This window comes from Lissotriton vulgaris, chromosome 4_2 (genome assembly GCF_964263255.1).
Source record: "Lissotriton vulgaris chromosome 4_2, aLisVul1.2, whole genome shotgun sequence".
NCBI lineage: Eukaryota > Metazoa > Chordata > Amphibia > Caudata > Salamandridae > Lissotriton > Lissotriton vulgaris.
In genome coordinates, this window is record NC_141692.1 from 20,974,609 (window position 1) to 21,000,615 (window position 26,007).

The 26,007-nt window shown below is 49.7% G+C and overlaps 1 long non-coding RNA gene across 1 annotated transcript; it reads right to left on the reverse strand.

Annotated features, from left to right (window-relative positions):
* Nucleotides 1-944: 944 nt before the first annotated feature.
* On the reverse strand, nucleotides 945-26,007 carry LOC147718163 (uncharacterized). The gene is made up of 2 exons (XR_015295565.1): nucleotides 25,831-26,007; nucleotides 945-1,444 (listed from the first exon to the last, which is right to left on the reverse strand). It is a non-coding gene; the product is annotated as an uncharacterized LOC147718163 (long non-coding RNA).

A 26,007-nucleotide genomic window follows, 5' to 3' on the forward strand; every position in this document is an offset into this window, starting at 1 on the left:
TAAATAAACAAGACAAAAATCACTCAGGGCTTAGTCTCATGTTGGATAAGACGGTGTGAGTGAGCATTATTCTTGGGCGTGGGGGGCACTGTCTTTGCGACAATCAGGCCGGTCAGCGCCATCACACCTATTCTTGTCGCACAAAAAACACCCTCTTTTCTAGGGTGACCAGAATTTTAAAGTCAAAAACCAAGACACTTCACAAAAATAGAAGAAGGACTACAATTTTCTTCAAGCTAGCGGACAGAATGACAGAGCTCCTCAGCAGAGAATTACAGAAAAGGCAGTTAGAACATACATAAAATGCAATGTTTTAAACCCAGTTGTTTGCCTATTAATTAAATTGCTTACTTGAAACAACTGCTAACTATCCCTGCTCTGCAAAACATAAAAAAACACCTCTCGCCGTTTTCATTCGACCCTCTCTAAAAACCAGGACAGGATCTCAATTTCCTGAAATCTGTCAGGACAGCTGGCTAATTACCGGGACCGTCTGGGCAAATCCGGGACGCCTGGTCACCCTACTCTTTCCTCATTATTATTTTTGCAAATGCATGTTTTCTTGTACAAAGCTTTGCCAAATTAAACTAAAGCACACATCATTATGGAAAACTATGCATGAAATATGCACTTGATCGATTCGAAAAGGAAAATTTAGAAGCGGGAAGTGACAGTTGTTGGTTTCATCACAATCACTGCCACCAGATGGCAGCAGAAAACAATGCCAGTGCGCATGTCCCTAAAGTGCAAAGGTCTGCCACAGATGCTGCTATTGGCTGCACTTGATCAGAGTGATAGGTCACAGCAGGACACTGAGAAACAGTGTGAGCAATGGTCGTGTGCATTGAGGGGTTTGCAGTTCAGCTTATCAGGATCAGTAAGATGTATGAGATATTCATCAATATAGATTTTGAAAAAAAAGACAACATCCTCTTTGTAGTGTGCTGAGGGACCAAACCCTCTTTATTTAATCAGGGTCTGGATCTCAATGCTCTCCTTGTCAAGAGATTCATCTTGCAGAATCAGGATTATGACTGACACATATCACAACTTTCTCACTGAAGGTAAGTAGTTCCAGCTGTAACAGTGCACTGGAAAGGGATACACCAAGGTAATGGCCAAAAACATGTATGCAGGAGTCAATGGAGAGGCAGGGAAGCATAAGCTAGAAAAAGTATTCAGCATTTATTGAATGTGTGCCAACCCTGTAATAACCTTTATTCAACAAATACACAGAGGGTCTTGTTAATTTATAATACAACACTAGGTAAACCATAAGGACAATTAATTAGAGAGACATTGGATAACAAGGTTAGCCTGGACTTTGGAGGTTAGATGATCTTCCCATGGCCCATTCACTCTCTCTGGATTGTGGTTCCAGAGCTGGGGACCTGGCAGTGCTGGTGACGGTCAATCTGAGAAGGACGGCCTGGAAAATCTCCACCTTAGCAAGAAAGAAAGCAAACAAAGGAAGATGTGTTACTTTATAGACCAACAATAAAAATCATTGATTTACTAAAGCATAAGTTTCACCAAATAGTAAAATGTAGGTACTACATTTTTTCAATTTAGTTTGCACATATTGTTCAAATATTCCCCACTCAAACAATCTTCTTCTGAACCTGTCCACTTATCACCTTTCTGAAGAAATGACGTGTTTCTTTCAGATTGCACATTCAAACTCCCACCGGAAACACATTGTAGAACCCCAGGCTCAAGTATGTAATCCAATGCCATAGTCAGCCATTGAAAGGCCCTAAACTACTCTATGCAATGTACTACTCTATCACCATCACCAAGACCCCCAGCTTACCACATGAACTGCTCCAGATGAGTATTGAAGAACACCAGGCTAACATATGCAATGCACTACTCAACTGCCCAAGGACCCATGGCTATTGTTGGCAACGCCCCACTAAACCACTGAAGAACCCAAGGTTACCACTAACAGTGCCCTACTCTACCTCTGACGGGCACCATGGTACCATAGGCAATAGTCTAGTCTATCATTGAAGGATCCTAGGCTACCTAGCAATGCCCCTTTCTGGTCCTGAAGGACCTCAAAGTGTGGTAGGCAATGCCCAATCCTGCTATTGAAGGACTTCAGGCTATGTGATGCAATGTCTTACTCTACTATTGAAAGACCCCAGGCTATGGTAGGAAATACCCTGGTCAACTACCAATGGTCTCTGGGCTACCGTTGGCAATGCCCTAATTAAGTGTGGGCGTAAAATCCGTTCCGCTCCTGGATTTTGCGGATTTTCGGTAAATCCGCAATCCGCGAACTCTCGCGGATTTACCAAAAATCTGCAAATCCGCGCGCTGCAGATTTTTTTGCTTGTGTTCGCACTGCTCGCGGCCCGCGGCGCGGGCAGCAACAATCTTGCACTTGCGAAATTACAAAAATTACAATTGGGGAGGGGTGAAGGAAGTGGCCCAGTCTCCAACTTCCTGTTCCTGTCCAGCAAGCTCCTCCCATTGGGGTGGGGTGAAGGAAGTGCCCCAGTCTCCAACTTCCTGTTCCTGTCCAGCAAGCTCCTCCCATTGCTTAGTCCATTTCCTGGCCACTTTGAATTCGATCTTGACTGGGAAGGATTACTTTTTGTGGATGCTGCTGGATATTTGGATTTGAGGCCTTTTGGATTACTTTTGGATTCGAAATTTGATTTCACAAGTAAGTTGATAAGTTGATGTTGTTTGTTTGTGGTGATTTTTGTGTGTGTTTTTCGACTTTTTGGGGTGGTGTTGGGGGCTGGCTATGTTGGTGGGGGGCCATTTTGAGGCATGGTCCTGCAGGTCCTAGCCATGTGGATGGGGTCAAGCGGCCATTTTGAAGCCATTTGTTCCATTTGGCAGACTAGAGTTAGCCGTGGTAAGCCTGGTACCAACTATGGTACCGGAGGCCAGATAGGTCATCTTAAAAGAATGCACGGTGAAGAATGGTATGCGCACCTAGCAAACATCGAGGGAAAGCAATCCCAAAGGGCAAGTGGCCAAAATATACCTGTACTAGATGTTTCATCTGAAGATGACGGGGAGGTAGAAGCGTCAGACATTTGTCCGGTTGCACCCAGTTCCCCTGGCAGCACCAAACCCTCCGCAACACATAGGAGGCACACTGAGAGTCTGGGCGACACACCAATGCGGAAAATGTCAACACTGAGCACAACTGGGTCGAAGAAGTCATCAGCATCATCCAGTAAATTTGTCCAGCGCCTCGCGAATAGTGCGAAATTACTGAAAAACGATTTTTGCAAAAGCAAAACCAATTAGCAGGTGCAAAAGTTCAAGCTCATCATTTGTAACCATTCCCTGTAGTGCTTCCTGAAGGGGCCCTCCAGAATTCGGTTGCCTACTTGCAACTATTGTGTGACCCTGCTCTGACAGTCACAGAATAGTTACAAGTATGCCATTGCCAACAAAGATCCTGTTAAAAAAAATTACATTGCAACACAAAGTAAAGGGAGCAGACAAGCAGTTGCCAGCCTTCATTAATGTCAGTTGGGGCAGGGCAGGTGTTGTTGTAATTTAATTTTGCAAAACTTAAAGCACTTAGCAGGTGTGCTTTGCTTTGCCACAATAATGTACACTCACTGGTCAACCAGAGGGTGCTGTGATGACACCGAGGGTGGCATGGGTGTGCCAGCCAGAGGGTGGAATGGGTGAACCAGAGTGCCAGTGTTGACAGAGGATGGCAGTGCTTTGCTTTCCCCCAATAATGTACACTGGTGAACCAGAGGGTGCTGTGATGACACAGAGGGTGACATGGATGAGCCAGAGGGTGGCATGGGTGAACAAGGAGATTGCCAGTGGTGACAGAGGGTGGCAGTGATGAAGAAAGGCTTGCAAACAGGCTGGGCACGTAGAAACAACAAGTTCGCAAAACTGGCGACCCGACAAGTTAGTTCTCAATTTGCGAAATTGTACGAAACCCTCGCGAACTTGCAGAAACCCGAGCGAACACAAAGAAAAAAAAATCCGCAAAATCCGCGAGAATTCGCGGATTTTGCGGATTTTTGCAATCCGAAAATTCGCAAATCCGCAAATTCGCGGATTGCAAATCTGCAAAATCTGCCCATGCTTAGCCCTTATCTACAGCTGAAGAGCTTCAGCCTATCCTAGGCAATGCTCTAGTCTTCTTTTGCATGCCCCTCGACAAAATTAGGCAACAACTGCAGAACCCATGCTACTATTGGCAATGCCATAGTCTACCACTGACAAACTCTAGGCACCAGAGGCTGTACTCTTACCTACTACTGAACATTCTTAGCAGTGCTCTAACCCAAGATCAAGATCAATAACCTAGGCTGTTTTAGGAAATGCCATAGGGCGTGATTTTGAGTTTGCGAACAGGTTTATGCCATCTTAAAAGTGCTGGCTGTCCTATCTGCTTTATAACTTATGGTGTAGGATGAAGTGCATTTGTGATCAGGTGGACTGGATAGCCACCTTTTTTGTGACAGTATAACCTGTTTGTCACACTGGAAATCAGACCTGTGGATTAAACCTGAAGAACACTAGAGTGACTTTGGCAGTGCCCTCATCTACCACTGAAGGCCACTCGGGATCCTGTAGGACAGGTCATGGTCAATTATTGAAAGGCCATCCCAGACCATCATAGAAACAGCCCAAGTATGCTACTGAAGCACCCCAGAGTATCATATACAGTGTCCGTGTTACCACTTTGGACTCCAGGCTCTCATAGGAAGTGGCCCAGTGCACCACTGAAACCCTGAGCTCCAATTGGCAATGCCCTTGTCTTGTAATAAAACTATGGGGCATATTATCAAGGGTGGCGATATGAAATGATCTCTGCTTTAGCGGCCGTTTTTTGCCGCTAAGCGACGATAATTCTATCACACTATTAGCAAGCTGATGCTAACAGCAGTTAGTGACAGCTTGTAGGCGATAGCGAGCGGTTTGGGGCTCAGCATGGGCAACATTTGCAAATTCGCAGTCCGCGAATTCGTGCGAAATTGCAAAAAAAGTCAGTGAGTTCTTGAATTTTCCAGCAAACTCGCGTATTTTTGTGCCATTTGCACAAATATGTGACCACGTGTGCCTGTAACTTTGCCAGCACGCCAAAAGGCGCCGAGGTACCTTGAGTGAGCTGGCCATTATAGTGGGACTGGTGGGAAGACGTTTCATACCGCTAGTGTGTGGTGGATGGGGCCAAACGGGCTGGGCTTCTATGCGAGTTCACATGCATCTTGTTTATAAAGGGTCAGAGACCGAGCAGAGCAGCAGATGAGGAGAAAGCAGCCTCCTGGTCACAGGAGCTACACGGGGATGGCACTCGGGAAACTCATGGATGCAAAAATAAGTTTGGCACAGGACCCCAGAATCCTTCAAATGTCCAAGATAGCTCGGCTGCGCATGTTGGTACAAAGCCATTCTGATCCTGCTCAGTGGGTTCAGGCACATGCAGCTGCTGCTGCTGGACAATGTCCCATCTCATACTAAACTGCCCCGTACAGGCTTATGCTGGCTCTGGGCAGTAGGGTGCAGTGTGAAAGGGAAAAAGGGGGGGACCACTCAGTGTTGTGTAAAATACCCCTCACACACCAACCGGCCCCTTGGTGTCATGCTTCATCATCGGGGTCTTCGCACCCCGCTAAGGGGATGCGGCATGCTACGACCTGCGACTACGCGGGAGCGTTGACAAATCAGACTATGTGTGGTGTGTGTTGAGTGCAAGTGAAGGGGTTTAGATGTGAGTGGGAGGTGTACTGAAAAATTAAAAAGTACCTGGCTAGTGGGTAAAATGAAAAAAATTTATTTCGTACCCCTGGCTGGTGCTGTTAAAAAATGTGCAAAAGAACGAGGTTTTTTGTCTTAATTAGGGACAGAACCTCTGGTGTGCGTCGACATGTTTCGGTACAGGTGTACCTTCTTCAGGACGGGGCACAACTCCCAACCCTACTCACGTTTTTCTAAGGAAAATGGGTTTTATTTTAATTTTTCTAAAAAGTGATTACACTCATTAAAGACGGCTACAATGTGCCTACAGCGGTTCTCTGGAACATGTAATTACATGTCTTATGGTCTTAGTTGACTATTGCCTCATGAGCAAGTCCTGAGCATCAAGGTAGGTAGGTGGATCCACAATGAAATCCGCCTGTATTGGCCTCCTTCTACCACCCTGTGCTGTTCTCTGGAACATGTAATTACATGTCTTATGGTCTTAGTTGACTATTGCCTCATGAGCAAGTCCTGAGCATCAAGGTAGGTAGGTGGATCCACAATGAAATCCGCCTGTATTGGCCTCCTTCTACCACCCTGTGCTGCGGCACAGGGTGGTAGAAGGAGGCCAATACAGGCGGATTTCATTGTGGATCCACCTACCTACCTTGATGCTCAGGACTTGCTCATGAGGCAATAGTCAACTAAGACCATAAGACATGTAATTACATGTTCCAGAGAACCGCTGTAGGCACATTGTAGCCGTCTTTAATGAGTGTAATCACTTTTTAGAAAAATTAAAATAAACCCATTTTCCTTAGAAAAACGTGAGTAGGGTTGGGAGTTGTGCCCCGTCCTGAAGAAGGTACACCTGTACCGAAACATGTCGATGCACACCAGAGGTTCTGTCCCTAATTAAGACAAAAAACCTCGTTCTTTTGCACATTTTTTAATAGCACCAGCCAGGGGTACGAAATAAAGTTTTTTCATTTTACCCACTAGCCAGGTACTTTTTAATTTTTCACTACACCTCCCACTCACATCTAAACCCCTTCACTTGCACTCAACACACACCACACATAGTCTGATTTGTCAACGCTCCCGCGTAGTCGCAGGTCGTAGCGTGCCGCATCCCCTTAGCGGGGTGCGAAGACCCCGATGATGAAGCATGACACCAAGGGGCCTGTTGGTGTGTGAGGGGTATTTTACACAACACTGAGTGGTCCCCCCCTTTTTCCCTTTCACACTGGTAGTAGGATTCTCCTTGTTTATTTATCAGTGCCCGTGGAGTAGGAATCCTACTTTATACTCTACCTCCCTTCTTTGTTAAGTATAGACAGTAGGGTGCAGTGGCATGCGGGTGCTCCACACCTGGTACATGCGCATACAGGTGCCAGGGGGGACACGTGTTTATTGGTGCTGTGTAGTAAGTTATGACTTTACATTTTGACTGCACCAGACGGTGGTACCACCTACACGGATCAGGAGCATCCAGGCACCAGACTTCATGGTGCAAGAGCATAATGGTGCTGTGCGGTATGGGTATATATGTACTGGGGGCAGGAGGACACTTAGCACAATGTGTGCTCACTCCCCGAGGCCTCCCAAGCAATTGAGCACAAATGATTTACACACTGAGAGGGCTCCGGGGCAGTTCAGCAGCACGGGGGCTCACACCCACTGGGCCCCAGGGCAGTTCAGTAGCGCATGGGCTCACAACCCCTGGGCAGCTCAGCAGCGCAGGGGCTCACACCCACAGGGCTCCCGGGCAGTTTAGCAGTGCCACCCTCTGGTTCATCACTGCCACCCTCTGGTTCATCACTGCCACCCTATGGTTTACCACTAGCACCCTCTGGTTCATCACTGCCACCCTCTTGTTCAACACTGCCACCCTCTGGTTCACCATTGTCACCCTCTGGTTCTTCACTGTCAAAATCTGGTTCATCACTGCCACCCTTTGGTTCATCACAGCACCCTCTTGTTCACCAATGCCACCCTCTGGTTCATCACTGTCACCCCCTGGTTCATCACTGCCACCCTCTGGTTCATCACTGTCACCCTATGGTTCATCACTGCCACCCTCTGGTTCACCATTGCCACCCTCTGGTTCACCACTTCCAGCCTCTGGTTCACCACTGCCACCCTCTGGATCATCACTGTCACCCTCCGGTCCACCACTGCCACCCTCTGGATCATCACTGTCACCCTCTGGTTCATCACTGCCACCCACTGGTTCATCACAACAACCTCTGGTTTACCACTGCCATCCTCTGGTTCATCACTGCCACCCTATGGTTCATCACTGCCACCCTCTGGTTCATTACTGCCACCCTCTGGCTCATCACTGCCACCCTCCGGTTCACGACTGCCACCCTCTAGTTGATCACTGCCATCCTCTGGTTCATCACAGCACCCTCTGGTTCACCACTGCCACCCTCTGGTTCATCACTGACACCCTCTGGTTCATCACAGCTCCCTCTGGTTCACCACTGCCACCCTCTGGTTCATCACTGCCACCCTCTGGTTCATCACTGCAACCTCTAGTTCACCACTGCCACCCTCTGGTTCATCACTGCCACCCTCTAGTTCATCACTGCCACCCTCTGGTTCACCACTGCCACCCTCTGGATCATCACTGTCACCCTCTGATTCATCACTGGCGTACTCTGGTTCACCACTGCCACCCTCTGGTTCATCACTGCCACCCTCTTGTTCATCACAGTACCCTCTCTTTCACCCCTGCCACCCTCTGGTTCATCACTGCCACCCTCTGGTTCATCACAGCCACCCTCTGGTTCACCACTGCCACTGTCTGGTTCACCACTGCCACTGTCTGGTTCATCACAGCACCCTCCAGCTCACCACTGCCACCCTCTGATTCACCATTGACACCCTCTGGTTCACCCCCGCCACCATATGGTTCATCACAGCACCCTCCGGTTCACCACTGTCACCCTCTGGTTCATCACTGCCACCCTCTGGCTCACCACTGCCACCCTCTGGTTCACCCCTGCCACCCTCTGGTTCACCCCTGCCACCCTCTGGTTCATCACTGCCACCCTCTGGTTCATCACTGCCACCCTCTGGTTCATCACTGCCACCCTCTGGTTCACTACTGCCACCCTCTAGTTCATCACTGTCACCCTGTGGTTCACCCCTGCCACCAACTGGTTCATCACTGCCACCCTCTGGTTCATCACTGCCACCCTTTGGTTCATCACAGCACCCTCTGGTTCACCAATGCCACCCTCTGGTTCATCACTGTCACCCTCTGGTTCATTACTGCCACCCTCTGGTTCATAACAGCACCCTCTGGTTCACCACTGCCACCCTCTGGTTCATCACTGTCACCCTCTGGTTCACCACTGCCAGCCTCTGGTTCACCACTGCCACCCTCTGGATCATCACTGTCACCCTCTGGTTCACCACTGCCACCCTCTGGTTCATCACTGTCACCCTCTGGTTCATCACTGCCACCCTCTGGTTCATCACTGTCACCCTATGGTTCATCACTGCCACCCTCTGGTTCACCACTGCCACCCTCTGGTTCACCACTTCCAGCCTCTGGTTCACCACTGCCACCCTCTGGATCATCACTGTCCCCCTCCGGTTCACCACTGCCACCCTCTGGATCATCACTGTCACCCTCTGGTTCATCACTGCCACCCACTGGTTCATCACAACAACCTCTGGTTTACCACTGCCATCCTCTGGTTCATCACTGCCACCCTATGGTTCATCACTGCCACCCTCTGGTTCATTACTGCCACCCTCTGGCTCATCACTGCCACCCTCCGGTTCACGACTGCCACCCTCTAGTTGATCACTGCCATCCTCTGGTTCATCACAGCACCCTCTGGTTCACCACTGCCACCCTCTGGTTCATCACTGACACCCTCTGGTTCATCACAGCTCCCTCTGGTTCACCACTGCCACCCTCTGGTTCATCACTGCCACCCTCTGGTTCATCACTGCAACCTCTAGTTCACCACTGCCACCCTCTGGTTCATCACTGCCACCCTCTAGTTCATCACTGCCACCCTCTGGTTCACCACTGCCACCCTCTGGATCATCACTGTCACCCTCTGATTCATCACTGGCGTACTCTGGTTCACCACTGCCACCCTCTGGTTCATCACTGCCACCCTCTTGTTCATCACAGTACCCTCTCTTTCACCCCTGCCACCCTCTGGTTCATCACTGCCACCCTCTGGTTCATCACAGCCACCCTCTGGTTCACCACTGCCACTGTCTGGTTCACCACTGCCACTGTCTGGTTCATCACAGCACCCTCCAGCTCACCACTGCCACCCTCTGATTCACCATTGACACCCTCTGGTTCACCCCCGCCACCATATGGTTCATCACAGCACCCTCCGGTTCACCACTGTCACCCTCTGGTTCATCACTGCCACCCTCTGGCTCACCACTGCCACCCTCTGGTTCACCCCTGCCACCCTCTGGTTCACCCCTGCCACCCTCTGGTTCATCACTGCCACCCTCTGGTTCATCACTGCCACCCTCTGGTTCATCACTGCCACCCTCTGGTTCACTACTGCCACCCTCTAGTTCATCACTGTCACCGTCTGGTTCACCCCTGCCACCAACTGGTTCATCACTGCCACCCTCTGGTTCATCACTGCCACCCTTTGGTTCATCACAGCACCCTCTGGTTCACCAATGCCACCCTCTGGTTCATCACTGTCACCCTCTGGTTCATTACTGCCACCCTCTGGTTCATAACAGCACCCTCTGGTTCACCACTGCCACCCTCTGGTTCATCACTGTCACCCTCTGGTTCACCACTGCCAGCCTCTGGTTCACCACTGCCACCCTCTGGATCATCACTGTCACCCTCTGGTTCACCACTGCCACCCTCTGGATCATCACTGTCACCCTCTGGTTCACCACTGCCACCCTCTGGTTCATCACTGTCACCCTCTGGTTCACCACTGCCACCCTCTGGTTCATCACTGTCACCCTATGGTTCATCACTGCCACCCTCTGGTTCACCACTGCCACCCTCTGGTTCACCACTTCCAGCCTCTGGTTCACCACTGCCACCCTCTGGATCATCACTGTCACCCTCCGGTTCACCACTGCCACCCTCTGGATCATCACTGTCACCCTCTGGTTCATCACTGCCACCCACTGGTTCATCACAACAACCTCTGGTTTACCACTGCCATCCTCTGGTTCATCACTGCCACCCTATGGTTCATCACTGCCACCCTCTGGTTCATTACTGCCACCCTCTGGCTCATCACTGCCACCCTCCGGTTCACGACTGCCACCCTCTAGTTGATCACTGCCATCCTCTGGTTCATCACAGCACCCTCTGGTTCACCACTGCCACCCTCTGGTTCATCACTGACACCCTCTGGTTCATCACAGCTCCCCCTGGTTCACCACTGCCACCCTCTGGTTCATCACTGCCACCCTCTGGTTCATCACTGCAACCTCTAGTTCACCACTGCCACCCTCTGGTTCATCACTGCCACCCTCTAGTTCATCACTGCCACCCTCTGGTTCACCACTGCCACCCGCTGGATCATCACTGTCACCCTCTGATTCATCACTGGCGTACTCTGGTTCACCACTGCCACCCTCAGGTTCATCACTGCCACCCTCTTGTTCATCACAGTACCCTCTCTTTCACCCCTGCCACCCATTGGTTCATCACTGCCACCCTCTGGTTCATCACAGCCACCCTCGGGTTCACCACTGCCACTGTCTGGTTCACCACTGCCACTGTCTGGTTCATCACAGCACCCTCCTGCTCACCACTGCCACCCTCTGATTCACCATTGACACCCTCTGGTTCACCCCCGCCACCATCTGGTTCATCACAGCACCCTCCGGTTCACCACTGTCACCCTCTGGTTCATCACTGCCACCCTCTGGCTCACCACTGCCACCCTCTGGTTCACCCCTGCCACCCTCTGGTTCACCCCTGCCACCCTCTGGTTCATCACTGCCACCCTCTGGTTCATCACTGCCACCCCCTGGTTCATCACTGCCACCCTCTGGTTCACTACTGCCACCCTCTAGTTCATCACTGTCACCCTCTGGTTCACCCCTGCCACCAACTGGTTCATCACTGCCACCCTCTGGTTCATCACTGCCACCCTTTGGTTCATCACAGCACCCTCTGGTTCACCAATGCCACCCTCTGGTTCATCACTGTCACCCTCTGGTTCATTACTGCCACCCTCTTGTTCATAACAGCACCCTCTGGTTCACCACTGCCACCCTCTGGTTCATCACTGTCACCCTATGGTTCATCACTGCCACCCTCTGGTTCACCACTGCCACCCTCTGGTTCACCACTGCCAGCCTCTGGTTCACCACTGCCACCATCTGGATCATCACTGTCACCCTCTGGTTCACCACTGCCACCCTCTGGATCATCACTGTCACCCTCTGGTTCATCACTGCCACCCACTGGTTCATCACAACAACCTCTGGTGTACCACTGCCATCCTCTGGTTCATCACTGCCACCCTCTGGTTCATCACTGCCACCCTCTGGTTCATTACTGCCACCCTCTGGCTCATCACTGCCACCCCCCGGTTCACGACTGCCACCCTCTAGTTGATCACTGCCATCCTCTGGTTCATCACAGCACCCTCTGGTTCACCACTGCCACCCTCTAGTTCATCACTGTCACCCTCTGGTTCACCCCTGCCACCAACTGGTTCATCACTGCCACCCTCTGGTTCATCACTGCCACCCTTTGGTTCATACCAGCACCCTCTGGTTCACCAATGCCACCCTCTGGTTCATCACTGTCACCCTCTGGTTCATTACTGCCACCCTCTGGTTCATAACAGCACCCTCTGGTTCACCACTGCCACCCTCTGGTTCATCACTGTCACCCTCTGGTTCATCACTGTCACCCTCTGGTTCACCACTGCCACCCTCTGGATCATCACTGTCACCCTCTGGTTCACCACTGCCACCCTCTGGTTCATCACTGTCACCCTCTGGTTCATCACTGCCACCCTCTGGTTCATCACAGCACCCTCTGGTTCACCACTGCCACCCTCTGGTTCATCACTGTCACCCTATGGTTCATCACTGCCACCCTCTGGTTCACCACTGCCACCCTCTGGTTCACCACTTCCAGCCTCTGGTTCACCACTGCCACCCTCTGGATCATCACTGTCACCCTCCAGTTCACCACTGCCACCCTCTGGATCATCACTGTCACCCTCTGGTTCATCACTGCCACCCACTGGTTCATCACAACAACCTCTGGTTTACCACTGCCATCCTCTGGTTCATCACTGCCACCCTATGGTTCATCACTGCCACCCTCTGGTTCATTACTGCCACCCTCTGGCTCATCACTGCCACCCTCCGGTTCACGACTGCCACCCTCTAGTTGATCACTGCCATCCTCTGGTTCATCACAGCACCCTCTGGTTCACCACTGCCACCCTCTGGTTCATCACTGACACCCTCTGGTTCATCACAGCTCCCCCTGGTTCACCACTGCCACCCTCTGGTTCATCACTGCCACCCTCTGGTTCATCACTGCAACCTCTAGTTCACCACTGCCACCCTCTGGTTCATCACTGCCACCCTCTAGTTCATCACTGCCACCCTCTGGTTCACCACTGCCACCCGCTGGATCATCACTGTCACCCTCTGATTCATCACTGGCGTACTCTGGTTCACCACTGCCACCCTCAGGTTCATCACTGCCACCCTCTTGTTCATCACAGTACCCTCTCTTTCACCCCTGCCACCCATTGGTTCATCACTGCCACCCTCTGGTTCATCACAGCCACCCTCGGGTTCACCACTGCCACTGTCTGGTTCACCACTGCCACTGTCTGATTCATCACAGCACCCTCCTGCTCACCACTGCCACCCTCTGATTCACCATTGACACCCTCTGGTTCACCCCCGCCACCATCTGGTTCATCACAGCACCCTCCGGTTCACCACTGTCACCCTCTGGTTCATCACTGCCACCCTCTGGCTCACCACTGCCACCCTCTGGTTCACCCCTGCCACCCTCTGGTTCACCCCTGCCACCCTCTGGTTCATCACTGCCACCCTCTGGTTCATCACTGCCACCCTCTGGTTCATCACTGCCACCCTCTGGTTCACTACTGCCACCCTCTAGTTCATCACTGTCACCCTCTGGTTCACCCCTGCCACCAACTGGTTCATCACTGCCACCCTCTGGTTCATCACTGCCACCCTTTGGTTCATCACAGCACCCTCTGGTTCACCAATGCCACCCTCTGGTTCATCACTGTCACCCTCTGGTTCATTACTGCCACCCTCTTGTTCATAACAGCACCCTCTGGTTCACCACTGCCACCCTCTGGTTCATCACTGTCACCCTATGGTTCATCACTGCCACCCTCTGGTTCACCACTGCCACCCCCTGGTTCACCACTGCCAGCCTCTGGTTCACCACTGCCACCATCTGGATCATCACTGTCACCCTCTGGTTCACCACTGCCACCCTCTGGATCATCACTGTCACCCTCTGGTTCATCACTGCCACCCACTGGTTCATCACAACAACCTCTGGTGTACCACTGCCATCCTCTGGTTCATCACTGCCACCCTCTGGTTCATCACTGCCACCCTCTGGTTCATTACTGCCACCCTCTGGCTCATCACTGCCACCCCCCGGTTCACGACTGCCACCCTCTAGTTGATCACTGCCATCCTCTGGTTCATCACAGCACCCTCTGGTTCACCACTGCCACCCTCTGGTTCATCACTAACACCCTCTGGTTCATCACAGCTCCCTCTGGTTCACCACTGCCATCCTCTGGTTCATCACTGCCACCCTCTGGTTCATCACTGCAACCCTCTAGTTCATCACTGCCACCCTCTAGTTCATCACTGCCACCCTCTGGTTCACCACTGCCACCCTCTGGTTCATCACTGCCACCCTCTTGTTCATCACAGTACCCTCTCTTTCACCCCTGCCACCCTCTGGTTCATCACTGCCACCCTCTGGTTCATCACAGCCACCCTCTGGTTCACCACTGCCACTGTCTAGTTCACCACTGCCACCCGCTGGCTCAGCACAGCACCCTCTGGCTCACCACTGCCACCATCTGATTCACCATTGACAACCTCTGGTACACCCCCGCCACCATCTGGTTCATCACAGCACCCTCTGGTTCACCACTGTCACCCTCTGGTTCATCACTGCCACCCTCTGGCTCACCACTGCCACCCTCTGGTTCACCCCTGCCACCCTCTGGTTCACCCCTGCCACCCTCTGGTTCATCACTGCCACCCTCTGGTTCATCACTGCCACCCTCTGGTTCATCACTGCCACCCTCTGGTTCACTACTGCCACCCTCTAGTTCATCACTGTCACCCTCTGGTTCACCCCTGCCACCAACTGGTTCATCACTGACACCCTCTGGTTCATCACTGCCACCCTTTGGTTCATCACAGCACCCTCTGGTTCACCAATGCCACCCTCTGGTTCATCACTGTCACCCTCTGGTTCATTCCTGCCACCCTCTTGTTCATAACAGCACCCTCTGGTTCACCACTGCCACCCTCTGGTTCATCACTGTCACCCTCTGGTTCATCACTGTCACCCTATGGTTCATCACTGCCACCCTCTGGTTCACCACTGCCACCCTCTGGTTCACCACTGCCAGCCTCTGGTTCACCACTGCCACCATCTGGATCATCACTGTCACCCTCTGGTTCACCACTGCCACCCTCTGGATCATCACTGTCACCCTCTGGTTCATCACTGCCACCCACTGGTTCATCACAACAACCTCTGGTTTACCACTGCCATCCTCTGGTTCATCACTGCCACCCTCTGGTTCATCACTGCCACCCTCTGGTTCATTACTGCCACCCTCTGGCTCATCACTGCCACCCCCCGGTTCACGACTGCCATCCTCTAGTTGATCACTGCCATCCTCTGGTTCATCACAGCACCCTCTGGTTCACCACTGCCACCCTCTGGTTCATCACTAACACCCTCTGTTTCATCACAGCTCCCTCTGGTTCACCACTGCCATCCTCTGGTTCATCACTGCCACCCTCTGGTTCATCACTGCAACCTCTAGTTCACCACTGCCACCCTCTGGTTCATCACTGCCACCCTCTAGTTCATCACTGCCACCCTCTAGTTCATCACTGCCACCCTCTGGTTCACCACTGCTACCCTCTGGTTCATCACTGCCACCCTCTTGTTCATCACAGTACCCTCTCTTTCACCCCTGCCACCCTCTGGTTCATCACTGCCACCCTCTGGTTCATCACAGCCACCCTCTGGTTCACCACTGCCACTGTCTGGTTCACCACTGCCACCCGCTGGTTCAGCACAGCACCCTCTGGCTCACCACTGCCACCCTCTGATTCACCATTGACAACCTCTGGTACACCCCCACCACCATCTGGTTCATCACAGCACCCTCTGGTTCACCACTGTCACCCTCTGGTTCATCACTGCCACCCTCTGGCTCACCACTGCCACCCTCTGGTTCACCCCTGCCACCCTCTGGTTCACCCCTGCCACCCTCTGGTTCATCACTGCCACCCTCTGGTTCATCACTGCCACCCTCTGGTTCATAACTGCCACCCTCTGGTTCACTACTGCCACCCTCTAGTTCACCAGTGTCACCCTCTGGTTCACCCCTGCCACCAACTGGTTCATCACTGCCACCCTCTGGTTCATCACTGTCACCCTCTGTTTCATCACTGGCACCCTCTGGTTCATCACTGCCACCCTCTGGCTCACCACTGCCACCCTCTGATTCACCACTGTCACCCTCTGCTTCATCACTGTCACCCTCTGGTTCATCACAGCACCCTCTGGATCACCGGTGCCATCCTCTGGTTCATCACTGCCACCCTCAGGTTCCTCACTGCCACCCTCTGGTTCTTGACTGCCACCCTCTGGATGGTCACTGCCATTCTCTGGTTCATCACAGCACCGTCTGGTTCACCACTGCAACCCTCTGGTTCATCACTGCCACCCTCTGGTTCATCACAGCTCCCTCTGGTTCAACACTGCCACCCTCTGGTTCATCACAGCACCCTCTGGTTCACCAGTGCCACCCGCTGGTTCATCACTGCCACCCTCTGGTTAACGACTGCCACCCTCTGGTTGATCACTGCCATCCTCTGGTTTATCACAGCACCCTCTGGTTCACCCCTGCCACCCTCTGGTTCATGAAAGCCACCCTCTGGTTCATCACAGCTCCCTCTTGTTCACACTGCCACCCTCTGGTTCATCACAGCACCCTCTGGTTCACCACTGCCACCCTCTAGTTCATCACTGCCACCCTCTAGTTCATCACTGCCGCCCTTTGCTTCACCACTGCCACCCTCTGGATCATCACTGCCACCCTCTGGTTCACCACTGCCACATTCTGGTTCATCACTGCCACCCTCTTGTTCATCACAGCATCCTCTGGTTCACCCCTGCCACCCTCTGTTTCATCACTGCCACCCTCTGTTTTATCACTGCCACCCTCTGGTTCACAACTGCCACCCTCTGGTTCATCACAGTACCCTCTGGTTTACCACTGCCACCCTCTGGTTCACCATTGACACCCTCTGGTTCACCCCTGCCACCATCTGTTTTACCACTGTCGCCCTCTGGTTCATTATGGCCACCCTCTGGTTCATCACTGCCACCCTCGGGTTCACCACTGTCACCCTCTGGTTCACCCCTGCCACCCTCTGGTTCATCACTGCTACCCTCTGGTTCATCACTGCCACATTCTGGTTAATCATTGCCACCATCTGGTTCACCACTGCCAGCCTTTAGTTCACCACTGCCACCCTCTGGTTCACCCATGCCACCATCTGGTTCATCACTGCCACCCTCTAGTTCATCACTGCCACCCTCTGGTTCACCACTGCCACCCTCTGGTTCATCACTGCCACCCTCTTGTTCATCACAGTACCCTCTCTTTCACCCCTGCCACCCTCTGGTTCATCACTGCCACCCTCTGGTTCATCACAGCCACCCTCTGGTTCACCACTGCCACTGTCTGGTTCACCACTGCCACCCGCTGGTTCAGCACAGCACCCTCTGGCTCACCACTGCCACCCTCTGATTCACCATTGACAACCTCTGGTACACCCCCGCCACCATCTGGTTCATCACAGCACCCTCTGGTTCACCACTGTCACCCTCTGGTTCATCACTGCCACCCTCTGGCTCACCACTGCCACCCTCTGGTTCACCCCTGCCACCCTCTGGTTCACCCCTGCCACCCTCTGGTTCATCACTGCCACCCTCTGGTTCATAACTGCCACCCTCTGGTTCATAACTGCCACCCTCTGGTTCACTACTGCCACCCTCTAGTTCACCAGTGTCACCCTCTGGTTCACCCCTGCCACCAACTGGTTCATCACTGCCACCCTCTGGTTCATCACTGTCACCCTCTGTTTCATCACTGGCACCCTCTGGTTCATCACTACCACCCTCTGGCTCACCACTGCCACCCTCTGATTCACCACTGTCACCCTCTGCTTCATCACTGTCACCCTCTGGTTCATCACAGCACCCTCTGGATCACCGGTGCCATCCTCTGGTTCATCACTGCCACCCTCAGGTTCCTCACTGCCACCCTCTGGTTCTTGACTGCCACCCTCTGGATGGTCACTGCCATTCTCTGGTTCATCACAGCACCGTCTGGTTCACCACTGCAACCCTCTGGTTCATCACTGCCACCCTCTGGTTCATCACAGCTCCCTCTGGTTCAACACTGCCACCCTCTGGTTCATCACAGCACCCTCTGGTTCACCAGTGCCACCCGCTGGTTCATCACTGCCACCCTCTGGTTAACGACTGCCACCCTCTGGTTGATCACTGCCATCCTCTGGTTTATCACAGCACCCTCTGGTTCACCCCTGCCACCCTCTGGTTCATGAAAGCCACCCTCTGGTTCATCACAGCTCCCTCTTGTTCACACTGCCACCCTCTGGTTCATCACAGCACCCTCTGGTTCATCACAGCACCCTCTGGTTCATCACTGCCACCCTTTGGTTCATCACTTCCACCCTCTGGTTCACCAGTTCCACCCTCTGGATCACCACTGCTACCCTCGAGTTCATCACTGTCACCCTCTGGTTCATCACTGCCACCCTCTGGTTTATCACTGCCACTCTCCGGTTCATCACAGCACCCTCTGGTTCACCACTGCCACCCTCTGGTTCATCACAGGGCCCTCTGGTTCACAACTGCACCTTCTGGTTCATCACAACACCCTCTGGTGCACCACTGTAGATTATGGGGAGAAAGCACACCTGCCCAGCCTCAACCGGGGGCTGGTTAATGTGTTACTGAATTTGAGCTTCAAGTCCAGCACATGCTTCCTTATCTGTAAGTGCTTTCTGTTGTGGTTTAAATTTTGTGACAGCCTGGAGCATTGTGCCGTACTTGTAACTATTCTCTGACCCTGCTTCGAGGGTCAGAGCAGGGTCAGAGAATAGTTGCAAGTAGGCAACAACTCTGGAAGCGCCGCTCAGGAAGCACTTACAGGGTTACAGCAGGTGCCCAAGTTGAAGTTTATTTCTTTGTAACCATTTTTTAAATGGTTACAAAGAAATTAGCTTCAACTTGGGCACCTGCTGTAACCCTGTAAGTGCTTCATGTACTTCAGTTTTTGAAAATCTGTCCCGGAGATTCGCGGACCGCGAAATTGCAGAAAATCCACAAATTCCGTGAACTGAACAAATTTTAAGCCCATGCTTATTCGGGGACCATTTTGGGCCCGCTTTGCATGTCAGCGATATTTATCGCAAATGACATGCAAAGTGGGCGTTCCTAACCTGTTAGCGACTGAAAGCAGTCGCTAACCTCGCAATCGCCTGTTACCAATATTTGCGCTAAGCGTGAATATCTCCAACTTCGCAAATATTTCCAAAAACTAACGCCCGCTCAGACCAGTTCTCAGCCATTACATCCCATGGGAGGTGGATATAATGGCTAAGACCCTGTTAGCGATAATGCGTGAATATCGATGTATTCTCAGCGATATTCACGGATGATGTTGACGCTATCGCCTGGAGTTTTATCGCTTTTGAGATAAACGTTGCTAACAGCACGTTATCTCAGCGATAAAATCCGGTGATGCGCAGCGATAAAAAAATTGCCGCTAAGCTTACATAGAGATAAATATAGCTATTTGTTGATAATATGCCCCTAGATTACTATCGACAATACTCCATCTTCTATTGAAAGTACCCAAACTAGTAACAGGAATTTTATTTTATTATTATTTTCATCTCAAAAGTGGTTCACATAAACACAGGCAGAATAATGCAAGGGGCAATGCAGAGACACATACAATAAAATGTATGCCAATGTATAAATGCAAAAAGATGACATACAGCTTAGTATCATGCTCTACCCAAAAACATATGAAGTACAAATGGGACCTAAAGTTAGGAAAGATTTATATTGGTTCTTGGGGAATGACAATGCAGGAAACTATACATCCTTAATACGATACAGTGGATAAAAAAAGCGAAAAGGCAGAGAACAAGCTCAACTTTATGAAGCACTACTGATACCATACTTCTGTTATAATAACCATTATCTTTCAAGTGAGAAATGATTAAAACGCTATAAGATCAAGGGATGTGAAAAGTGCAAAAAAAAATGCTACACCCGGTTATCTTTATACCTAACAAGCAACCTACTTAATACATGTCATATAAGCGTTATTTCAAGGTATCATTGCATAGTATCTATAATACCCTATTCAAACAGACACAAAACCAAAAGCAGTAGGTACTAATTTTAATATTTAAAATGTGCTTTAAAAATGTTGTACAACCTATTTCAGATAGAGGGTCAAAGAGACATTGGCATGGTCTTAATAATTGACGTCGCAATAATAGTAGCAAAGGACAAACAACAATCACATGATTTAAGTCTTGGACATGGTTCAAGCTTAAGTTCCCAAAGCCTCTAATCCCTAGGTACACCTTCCCAAGATCCAGTAACAACTCGTAGCTGCAGCAATTCCAACCTAAAATTGTTCTACACACCTCATGTGGAAAGTTCCATAAAACATGCAGTTGAGGTTTTTTACTAATGCTGCTTTCAACTAAAATTCCACTGCAAGCATACTGAGCACACTGTCCATTTTCCAGCTCACTTCACAGTTTTTTTAATCAGGTTTTTTTATCATTTTGACCAACTTCGAATATATCCTGTGCTTTCATGTAATTGAAAAAATGGACACTTCTTCCCTGCAAGCTATAACATATTTCATGTTTTAGTGCAGCATGGTTAGGGCTGAGTCACCGTGTAATAAATTGTAACCCCCACCTGAGAACGGCGGCCATAACAAACACATTTGTAGAGAGGAAGATCTTTAAATGGATCCCACTCTCAGCACGCATGCCCCTGGTCCAGGGACTCATTGTTAGCAGGATGGACTATGGAAATGCCCTTTTTTTAGCCATCAACCTAACACTACTGAATCGACTGCAGGTCCTCCAAAACACTGCTGCTAGGCTAGTACTACATCTACCCCCTCGTACCCCCTCAGGATCCTGCCTCAGGACTCTGCACTGGCTCCCCATACAAACACGCATAAAGTTCAAACGCTGCTGCCTAGTCCATAAGGCTGTTAATGGCCATGGACCTGTCTATCTCGAACAGAAGCTCAAGGCCCACGTCCCAAGCTGGACGTTACGTTCCTCCAATAAAGCCCTTCTCTCCGTTCCCAGAGTCCGAACAGTTAGAAACGGAGATAGAGCTTTCAATAAATCTGCCCCAGAAGCATGGAACTCCCTCCCCATTCAGTTGAGGTTAGAGCTAGATCACATGAAATTCCGAAAACAACTAAAAACGTGGCTCTTCTAGTCAGCTGAGCCCTCTTACTTCCTGGATCAGTTGGTCATAAGGATCCTTGCTACCTGCCAGCGCTCTGAGACCTTCGGGTGATTTATGCGCGATAGAAATGAAATAAAATGGAAATGGAATTCAAGCCAAAGGGCGGAGAGACCAGTTGAATGATTCAAGTTACAAATGTGATGCAATATACACCCTTCAACCATTTCAAAAAAGGACCAATACCACTTCTCTATCAAGTCACAGGTATAACTCACTGAAAGCGGGATTTTAACCTTATAGACCGCAAGTACATGGGCAAAGTGCCTTTGCCCACAGCAATTACATAGTATGTGGATGGGTGAGGGTTGAGATAATTTCTTACTTCTACACTGACTAGATGATCTTTATTTAGACAATTGCTCGACAGAATTCAGCAAAGATATGAGTACATTATATTATCTAAGGTTCCACAGTTTTTGCGAAAAACAGCCTGCTGAACAAGAACAATATTATCACCAAATGCCCATTCCTGAAGGTGCAGAGGAACACTCTTGGCAAGCAATTTCCCAATCGCATCCAATAGTGCAATCTGCCTAAAACTGGCAGGAGAGGTTTTACACCTATTCTTCCAGGAAGATGGTATAACTCCGGTTAGGTAGCTGTGTTGAAACCCAGGAGCCAGAAAGATTGCCCACGCAGAAGATTCATGTTCGATGTGAGATATCAGAAGTTCGCTTGGGCCCAGCACCGCGGAGGACAATGCGCCCTAATAAAACCCTCTTTCCTCTCTCAAGAGGGCAGACTGTATATATACAAAGGAGCAGTCGCAGCGTTAAACTCCATTGAGCCCTACAGCTAGAACTGGAGGCGTATAACTGTGGAATGTGTTGGGTCCACTCTTCATTGGCTATAGGGATTCCTCAGACTTAATTCTAGAATCACCATATTGGGCAATCACCAAAAGACCCTGGGCTACCATAAGAAATGCCATAGTCTATCCACCATTAGCCTAAGGGCCTTGAATGGCAACGGGCTCGTCTACTGGTCAATGTGGCCAGGCTAGAATGGACAATGCCTCAAACTACAATTGAAGGATACTATACTAACTTTGGAGATGCTGCAGCATTTCAACTATTCTACAACTTATTCAGATGCAAACTGGTCGATAATGTGCGACACATCACATAAAGTGAGCATTGTTGCAGTCACAGTTTTAGACTGGCTGGTGTCCTACGTGCTTGAAGAGCTGCAGCAGCGTGGTTTTGCCACCTTAGTGGTAAATTGCGCTTGTTACAGGACATTTCAAAGCATGTACTTCTTTGGGCCGGTAATAAAGCTGCATTTGTTTACCTACGAAAAGTAAACAATTAGAGACAGTGGACTAATAGCAATAAAGCAACATAACACCACAATTACAACTTAACCTTGCAAAACAAAACAAAACAGTCAAAAGACAACACAACACAAAAACTTCAGCACAACAAAACAATATTACATTGTAATAATGCGGCTTAAGAACAAGAGAACACACCAGCAGCACAGCAAACTGCTACAAAACATATATGAACACATAATCTTGTCACACATCACCTCCTACACAATCCAGTTTTAAAAATGCAGAGATAAAAGGTGTTTAGAGAAAAGTTTCCCTTAATAGCGTCTGTAAAACATGTTCTGCGGTGTGACCCCTGTCTTGTCTTAGCATCCACTCTCTTTCTAACATCAAATTGATTGGTTAAAGATTCATGATCTCATTTTCCCAAGACGCACATAGCCTGCAATGCAGTGGTGCAGTGGTTGGAGGGGGCCAGGTGTGAAAGAGCCAAAGTAGTGTCTTTCCACTCACGGCTGCTCTGCAACACCACACTATACAGAGAGAGCATTTGCTAACACTGACTGCCGCCTAATATGCCACGTTTCACACACCATGTCTGCATCACACAGAACCACACACAGCACACCCTCAGCACCCATCAACAAACACACACCCCAGGACAAAATTTAACACATCATCCTCAACAACACACAATCACTTAGTAAATACACCATGGAAATCTGGGACACCCAGGACACCAACACCCCAGACCTGTTCTTCTCTGTGGAAACCTGGCTGATCTCTGAGTTGGCACCCAGCATTGCCACAGCCATCCCAACTGATTACAAGATTGAAAGAAACTGAACCCCGGCACTCTAAGTGTTATAAGTACAATTCATAAATGAGTTTTTATTGCAAAGGAAACACCATGTGATAATGAAAGAAATCTTCTATCACAGGGATTTAGTAAGCAGAATAGAATCGGATGATTCAACAGTGATTTATTTATTACATCAAAAGACGCATAAATTATATTTCTTAGCATTCGAAAAAACACAAATTCTTTGATGTAGTTAGAATTTCGGTTTCTTGACTTGGTAGCACTGAAACAGCCAACGTGACTTCCTCAAGGGTGTAAAGAGTAAACATGAAATACAATGATTGGCGCAAGAATCCAAGAATCCAAGGAAAAAACGTAAGACTTTGTAATTGTGTCTCGAGTTGGACACGTGTGAGATGGTGTGAGAAAGAGAGAAACGTGTCACACCAAAAGAACAAGAAAAGCAACACCCAGAGCGAAGAGAGGTAAGGAAAGGTTGAGAAAAGGTTTTCGGAATGGGAGAACGTCAGAAGGACGTGTGCAACTTAGCATCACATAGCCCCAAGGATATGTGACTGTATCAGATATATGAACCAGTTAATGCAAGATCAATAGTTGAGAAGATAGTGAAAAACGTATACATTAATTCACAGAAAAATAAAGCCACAATTAAAGCATCCTTCCGGGCTCATCTGCCACTATCACAAGGTTATTCTACAATATTTTTTTAGATATTTTTTGGGTGAATGATTAACCTTGAGAACTTTACCTGGTGTTTTGATACACTCAATGGTTTTTTCTTTTCTGTGAATTAATCTATACGTTTTTCACTCACAATTACCTCAATTGCGACATCAAACATATTGACGAAAGGATAACAGCATCTGCTAACTCTCTGGCACATCATTAATACATTACACAGAGAAAGACACAACAACAGGTGAGTTGGTATACAGAGGAACTCCAATGAAAAACAACACTGCAAACAATTGGGAAGAAGATGGAGAACAAACCATTGGGAAAATAACAAACATTCAGAGCAACCTTCTGATACTGCAATATATACCTTTAAAATGCAACTTTTACTCCGCAATAGAATCACAACACAGTCATCACAATGACCGCGTTGTAACCACGCAATGCGATTACTATGCAAGAAATAGTAATAGTAGCAGTAGGGAAGGTGTTGGAATAGCAAATTATTCTATTCCTTATGTTAGAGCGCCATCTACAGGAAGTCGATGTAACGAATTGCATAGTAATGGCACTGCATGATTACAACGTGGTCGTTGTAACGACCACGTTGTGATTGTATTGCGGAGTAAAATCCACAATGTAAATAAAGGTTGTTTCCCAAATAAGAGAGGCCCGAGCAGAACACATAGAAAACACCTCCAATGGTGACAAATAAAGCTTTGGAATCATCAAAGATGTCACCTCAAGAGCATTCACCACAAATACCACATCTCCTGGCATGAAGTATGTGTCAGCCTCTCAAACTTCTTCAGCAACAAAATAAAAGCCATCTATAAAAATGTCAACCCCCCTAACTGGACCCCTGTTTTTTCACACTGAGCATACCCATAAACACTCATGGAAAAACCTTACTACTTGGGAAGGTGGAACCATGTAAGAAACAGCCAACATCATCAGGACCATCCACTTTGGTTCACCAACAGACATCTGCACCCATCACATCTATAATATAGCTGCCTCCCCTATCAGCAAAGTCCTCACCCGCATGCTGGACAACTCCAACACTTCCAAAATGTTCCTGCTGCCTGGAAATTCACGAGGGCCAATGCACTGCAAAGGAAAACTTCAGAAAACCCCACACAACTCTCCAGCCACCATCCTATCTCCCTTTTACCCTACCCGGCCAAAGTCAGCTATAAGCAACTTGGTCACTTCCTCACTGTACAGCAACTCCTGGACACCACACAATCTGGTTTTTATCCCAACCGCAGTACTGAGACCACCCTCATCACAGCCATAGACAGCATCCTGGCTAAAAGACCCAAGATGTCTTCTTTAGCCAAGGAACGGGTTTCAGGTACCACCATCCAGACCCTGGCCTTGAGGAGAACATACACATCTAGCGGCAGGGAATTCACACACGCCGATTGGTCCTTTGAAGCCCGGGCCCCACACAGAACCTGTGAAATAGGATGGAAAGAGGTATGACTTTCTAATTCTTACCTTAAAGTCCTCCTTAGACAAGAAGGGCGCTGATGCCAGCTGCAAGGAAGAGCAGTGTGTAGCTAATCTTCATGCTGGTTTCTCCACTGTTTTTTTTGGTGGTTGTTCCGGTGGTTGTTACGGTGGTTGTTACGGTGGTTGTTGCGGTGGTTGTTGCGCTGGGTGCTCCATTGCAGA